Raw genomic sequence first — 7,454 nt, 5'->3', positions numbered from 1 at the left:
TTAATGGTATTACAATTCTCATTCTCCTTTATGATTAGATAGAATGGAAACAGCTAAATAGGTGTTACCATGAGTAAAGACAAAGTCATAGTATTTTAGGAAACTGCACCATAGAATCAAATTATTGAGTGACAATAGCAATCCAAAATCTTGTGTGGCTGTTTTTTTTCATCATATGCTGGTGGACAAAAGCTGAAGACTGAGTACAAAATAGGCTATTTCATTGGGTTGAGACCCTTCCCTAGTTTCCATTTTAGACTATTGGACTATTTTAGCATAATATTTGACTAATGGTCTTTTCCAGTATCTTGCCATTCTATTTTTATGATGTCCAGCCTTTTTACTTTAGAGACTCCTAGAGAATTTCTTTGCTTTTAATGTAATGTTTTGTGATAACTTATGATAATTTAATGATGAATGCAGAAGGAGGCAGGGATTATCAGCTATAAGCTGCACGTTGACTACGAATAAAGGATTTTGAAAAAAGGTGCAAAGAAGGGAAAGCTTAATGAGTGGGCAATGTTTTGGCTTGCCTGAGCTGCATTGAGTTTAAGGAATTATCTTGAGCCACATATACTATATATAATGCCGCACGAATCCCAGCGACCAGTTAGGTCCCACAGAGTTGGCCTTCTCCGTGTCCCGTCAACTAAACAATGTCGTTTGGCGGGACCCAGGGGAAGAGCCTTCTCTGTGGCGGCCCCGATCCTTTGGAACCAACTCCCCCCAGATATCAGAGTTGCCCCCACCCTCCTTGCCTTTCGTAAGCTCCTTAAAACCCACCTCTGTCGTCAGGCATGGGGGAATTGAGACTTTCCCTCCCCCTAGGCTTATAAAATTTATGCATGGTATGTTAGTATGTATGATTGGTTTCTAAATTGGGGTTTTAAATTAACTTAAATATTAGATTTGTTTACATTGTATTATTATTGCTGTGAGCCGCCCCGAGTCTGCGGAGAGGGGCGGCATACAAATCTGATTAATAAATAAATGATTAATAAATAAATAATATAATAAATCCTGAATCCGAATCCTGAGGATGAAACTCAAATACTTTGGCCACTTAATGAGAAGGAAGGACTAAGTGGAGAAGAGCCTAATGCTGGGAGCGATTGAGGGCAAAAGAAAGGGATGACAGAGAATGAGGTGGATGGATGGAATCACTGAAGCAGTCAGTGTGAGCTTAAATGGACTCCAGGGGATGGTCTATTTTGGAAGGCCTGGAGGAATGTTGTTCATGGAGTTGCAATGGGTCGGACATGACTTCACAACTAACAACCACAAGAAAATATAATAAATTACATAAATCACATAATGATAAAAGTTAATAATCTTGTGGGGCCACTTTACCAGCTGTTTAGGCCCTTGTGGCCTGCATGCTGTGGATTGGATGTACCTGATTTAAAGACTTGACAGGTGCATGCTGCTTGGTTTGGCAAACAAACTGAAAGGTACTGGAGTTACTTGTAAAATACACAATATCAAGGTTAACCAAGAGACTCCTAGAAGATAGAAACATAGAAACATAGAAGATTGACGGCAGAAAAAGACCTCAAGGTCCATCTAGTCTGCCCTTATACTATTTCCTGTATTTTATCTTACAGTGGATATATGTTTATCCCAGGCATGTTTAAATTCAGTTACTGTGGATTTACCAACCACGTCTGCTGGAAGTTTGTTCCAAGGATCTACTACTCTTTCAGTGAAATAATATTTTCTCACATTGCTTTTGATCTTTCCCCCAGCTAACTTCAAATTGTGTCCCCTTGTTCTTGTGTTCACTTTCCTATTAAAAACACTTCCCTCCTGAAACTTATTTAACCCTTTAACATATTTAAATGTTTCGATCATGTGCCCCCTTTTCCTTCTTTCCTCCAGACTATATAGATTAAGTTCATAAAGTCTTTCCTGATATGTTTTATGCTTAAGACCTTCCACCATTCTTGTAGCCCGTCTTTGGAGATAAAAATACAAGGTAATTTATGCCACAGTTGAACTAATTTCAATTACTATTTCTTTGCAACTGGATATTGTATGTGAACCAGTTGAGGACTGATAGTACCAATGATAATTAGAAAGGTAGCCTGCTTTGGAAGGGTTAGTTCTCTAAGTTGTAGTGATACAACTAAAGGGTTAAATAAGGCTCAGGAGGGAAGTGTTTTTAATAGGAAAGTGAACACAAGAACAAGGGGACACAATCTGAGATTGGTTGGGGAAAAGATCAGAAGCAACGTGAGAAAATGTTATTTTACGGAAAGAGTAGTAGGTGCTTGGAACAAACTTCCAGCAGACGTGGTTGGTAAATCCACAGTAACTGAATTTAAACATGCCTGGGATAAACATATGTGCATCCTAAGATAAAATGCAGGAAATAGTATAAGGGCAGACTAGAGGGACCATAAGGTCTTTTTCTGTTGTCAATCTTCCATGTTTCTATACATTTTTGAAGATAACATCAGTTGAATGTTTTGGTTATTGTGTGAATTGAAAGACAATTCTTGACCCACTCAAAGGCAAGACTAGATGATCCTATTGAAGGTAATGATTTTCCCCCCTCTACCACCCTTTTTCTCTTGATCTGAGTTCAGAAGGAATAATTCTTGTTCTACCTTTTGTGCGGGTGACAGGGAGCCACAATTCACACCCAGGTACTAACAATAGCTCTAAATCATCAAAGCTCCCACGATGAATGATTTTTTACAAATAACTGGAATCTGCAGTTGGGCAACCAGGTGGTGAGTCAAATGAAGGGTTGGGGTCCGTGGCCTGCTTATAGCTTTCGTAGGCTTCAGTGAAGCCTCAGTCCTCAATTTTATGAGGGGCTCTCAATTCAACTCTGATGGCTGCAATCCTCTTTTATAATGGATTTTTGTTGGCCAGAGATTTGACCTGGATTCCGTGAGAAAATTCACAGTGCTGGGTCACACGTAGTTGTCAAGTAATTAGCCACTAGTTGCATTTTCACTGTACCATCAACTTTTTCTCCTTAAGTTGTAAACTCTGCTGTAGAAGAGCTCCATTAGTTTTGTCCCAAGAAGTATATGCCAGGCCTAGATTTTAGGAATCAGTTCAGATTTCTCACTTTACCGTGAAACCCATTGAATAATGTTGTTGATAGATAGACTAGTGAAGATTGGACTTAATCCCTGGATAGTTCAGTGGATTTCAAGCTGGCTGAAGCGTAGACATCAGAGAGTTATTGTTAATGGCGAGTATTCTGAGCAGAGACAGGTTACAAGCGGTGTGCCACAAGGGTCTGTCCTGGGTCCTATTCTTTTTAATATGTTTGTGAGTGACATAGGGGAAGGTCTGGTAGGGAAGGTTTGCCTATTTGCCGATGACTCTAAAGTGTGCAATAGGGTTGATATTCCTGGAGGGGTCTGTAATATGGTAAATGATTTAGCTTTACTAGATAAATGGTCAAAGCAATGGAAACTACAGTTTAATGTTTCCAAATGTAAAATAATGCACTTGGGAAAAAGGAATCCTCAATCTGAGTATTGCATTGGCAGTTCTGTGTTAGCAAAAACTTCAGAAGAGAAGGATTTAGGGGTAGTGATTTCTGACAGTCTCAAAATGGGTGAGCAGTGTGGTCGGGCGGTAGGAAAAGCAAGTAGGATGCTTGGCTGCATAGCTAGAGGTATAACAAGCAGGAAGAGGGAGATTGTGATCCCCTTATATAGAGCGATGCTGAGACCACATTTGGAGTACTGTGTTCAGTTCTGGAGACCTCACCTACAAAAAGATATTGACAAAATTGAACGGGTCCAAAGACGGGCTACAAGAATGGTGGAAGGTCTTAAGTATAAAACATATCAGGAAAGACTTAATGAACTCAATCTGTATAGTCTGGAGGACAGAAGGAAAAGGGGGGACATGATCGAAACATTTAAATATGTTAAAGGGTTAAATAAGATTCAGGAGGGAAGTGTTTTTAATAGGAAAGTGAACACAAGAACAAGGGGACACAATCTGAAGTTAGTTGGGGGAAAGATCAAAAGCAACATGAGAAAATATTATTTTACTGAAAGAGTAGTAGATCCTTGGAACAAACTTCCAGCAGACGTGGTTGGTAAATCCACAGTAACTGAATTTAAACATGCCTGGGATAAACATATATCCATTGTAAGATAAAATACAGGAAATAGTATAAGGGCAGACTAGATTGACCATGAGGTCTTTTTCTGCCGTCAGACTTCTATGTTTCTATGTCTATGTTTCAATAACCATACACTCACTCAAAGCACACAGAGTTGTTATGTGGTTGTTCTAATACTATAGTATCCTGCCTTGGGCAAGGTGATATGTATCAATAAATTTTTACATTTTACGTTTGACCTGTTGGGTCCCAGAAGGCTCCATTTTATTCCTTGTTCTGTTGAGTATTTATGGGAAAACGCAAGACGTTTCCCTGAGTTTTGCAATGAGAGGCCATCAGTACAGTCTCAGCCTCACTGCTCCTTGCCATCTCACTCCAAGGATTTAGCCAATTTTCTGAATTTGTTCACTTCTCTGAATCATGAACTGACCAAACAAACTAAACTGGTCCAACTCACTAAGGGTGCAAAGTACAACACAGACAACCAGGGTTTGTGTAAATGCTGCCATTAGGTCTTTAACTCAGGGGGTCTCCAGCCTTGGCAACATTATTATTATTATTATTATTATTATTATTATTATTATTACTACTACTATTATTATTATTATTATTATTATTATTATTATTATTATTTATTAGATTTGTATGCCGCCCCTCTCCACAGACTCGGGGCGGTTCACAGCAACAATAGAAACAATATACAGTATTACAAATCCAATCATTAAAAAATCATTTAAAAACCCCTTATTAAAAAACAAAACATACACACAAACATACCATGCATAACTTGTATAGGTCTGGAGGGAAAGGAATATCTCAATTACCCCATGCCTGATGACAGAGGTGGGTTTTAAGGAGCTTACGAAAGGCAAGGAGGGTGGGGGCAATTCTAATCTCTGGGGGGAGCTGGTTCCAGAGGGTCAGGGCCACCACAGAGAAGGCTCTTCCCCTGGGTCCCACCAGACGACATTGTTTAGTCGACGGGACCCGGAGAAGGCCGACTCTGTGGGACCTAACCGGTCGCTGGGATTCGTGCGGCAGAAGACGGTCTCGGAGGTATTCTGGCCCAATGCCATGAAGGGCTTTATAGGTCATAAACAACAGAATTCCCCAAAGTTGGAAGTCCTCCAGGCTTAAGAGTTGCCAAAATTGGAGACCCCTGCTTTAACTAACCTAGTGAAACATTGCTCAAGAGAGAAGCGATGGTTTCATGGGAGAGGAAGGGAGGGGAGCATCTTTTCATGTCTGGCAAAAGAAGGACGTTGTTTTTACCACTAGGCTATTCTGCCATTGCTTTGAGCCATAATCTTTAGAAAGAGTAATCTTTTGACACTTAAATTTCCTTGAGCATTTTGTTGGTACAAGTTGCAACAGTTCAGTCTTTGGCATTGTGGCCTGTTAAATTTGTAAGGAGAGCCTTAGGAATTTTGTGCAGTGGTTGAGCATTAGACTGTAAACTAGGATATTATGAGTTCTAGTCTCACTTTAGTCATGAAGCCAATTGGGTGTCTTTGACCAGTCACTCTTGCAACTCTGGGACAGTGGTCTCCAACCTTGGCAACTTTAAGGCTTGTGGACTTCAACTCCCAGAGTTCCTCAGCCAGCTTTTTTTTTTTTTTTTGCAAACTTTCTGGCTCCCAGGATCATATTACTGAAATTCTGTTATCGGTTATCAATTCAATTCAATTTATTAGATTTGTATGCCGCCTCTCTCCGAAAACTCGGGGTGGCTCACAACAATAATAAAAACAATATTCCAGCGAAAACAAATCTTAATATTAAAAAGCACATAAAACCCTATCATATTTTTAAAAAAGCAAACAACATATACATACCCAAACATAAATATAAAAGAAGCCTGGGGGAAAGGTGTCTCAACTCCCCCATGCCTGGCGGAATAGATGGGTCTTGAGTAATTTACGAAAGACAAGGAGTGTGGGGGCAGTTCTAATCTCCGGGGGGAGTTGATTCCAGAGGGCCGGGGCTGCCACAGAGAAGGCTCTTCCCCTGGGGCCCACCAAACGACATTGTTTGGTCGACGGGACCCAGAGAAGGCCAACTCTGTGGGACCTTATCGGTCGCTGGGATTCGTGCGGTAGCAGGCGGTTCCGGAGGTACTCTGGTCCAATGCCAAGCAAAAGCAGCATCCTTTCTCGTGAATTTTCAGTGGAGGGAGAGGAGGAAATTGGGATATTAAGTTTCAGTTGGTTTTTTAAGTTAGATTAATTGAACATCCTTTAAAGTGAGATATCTGTCTGTTTTGCAACTGCTTTTAATAATAAAGTGGAACAGAAATTTTATAAAAAATACTCAAAAGAGAAAAATTGTTCCTTCCCTCCCTCCCTCCCTTACACTTATTTAGTACACTGACATTAGGCAAACTGCGATTTACAATATTTCTAACAACAAAATAACACCTAGAAACAATGTTGTTAGAATAATATCTTATTGAATATGATGATGATGATGTTTGTCCATTGTATTCGAAGAGGACCTAGACATAAATGATGTCAAGACTTGCACATGAATTGGATTAAAGTGAGGGAGAGATGCTCATAGTCACCCTCACTCTCTCTTTCCAGATTCCATCTTACTCCAAATAGCAGGAAAAGAGTCAAGACTGTTAGAGATGGGCTGGGCGCAGTGGTTGACTAGGGCATCTTTCGTGTCTTGCCATGCTCTTAGCCTACACAACGCTTGCAGAGATCGCCTTCATGACCATTGTCCTATTCTAGTAGGTTTCATCTGCTCAGTCCACCAGAGTCTGTCTTCACATGCTCAGGATAGACATGTATTTATTTATTTATTTAAGACAGTGTACAATAATAATCCAATACTAAAAACGATTAAAAACCCATTAATATAAAAACCAAACATACATACAGACATACCATGCATAAAATTGTAAAGGCCTAGGGGGAAAGAGTATCTCAATTCCCCCATGCCTGGCGGCAGAGGTGGGTTTTAAGTAGCTTACGAAAGGCAAGGAGGGTGGGGGCAATTCTAATTTCTGGGGGGAGTTGGTTCCAGAGGGCCAGGGCCGCCACAGAGAAGGCTCTTCCCCTGGGTCCCGCCAAGCGGCATTGTTTAGTTGACGGGACCCGGAGAAGACCCACTCTGTGAGACCTAACTGGTCGCTGGGATTCGTGCAGCAGAAAGCGGTCCCTGAGATGTCCCTGTCTCACTGAAGAGCAATGACCCAACAGCTACTCTCAACCTGGTTTGGCCGCTGTGCATGCTACAGCTGCTAGGAGCCACAGGTGAGAGCTGAGTGACAGGTGGGGACCCTAAAACCTGCCATAAAATGAGATGCCATAAAGGGCCCGACATGCTCCTATACCAGAGGTGCTACCCC

This window comes from Erythrolamprus reginae, chromosome 5 (genome assembly GCF_031021105.1).
Source record: "Erythrolamprus reginae isolate rEryReg1 chromosome 5, rEryReg1.hap1, whole genome shotgun sequence".
Taxonomy (NCBI): Eukaryota; Metazoa; Chordata; class Lepidosauria; order Squamata; family Dipsadidae; genus Erythrolamprus; species Erythrolamprus reginae.
Note: the sequence above shows the minus strand (reverse complement) of the source record.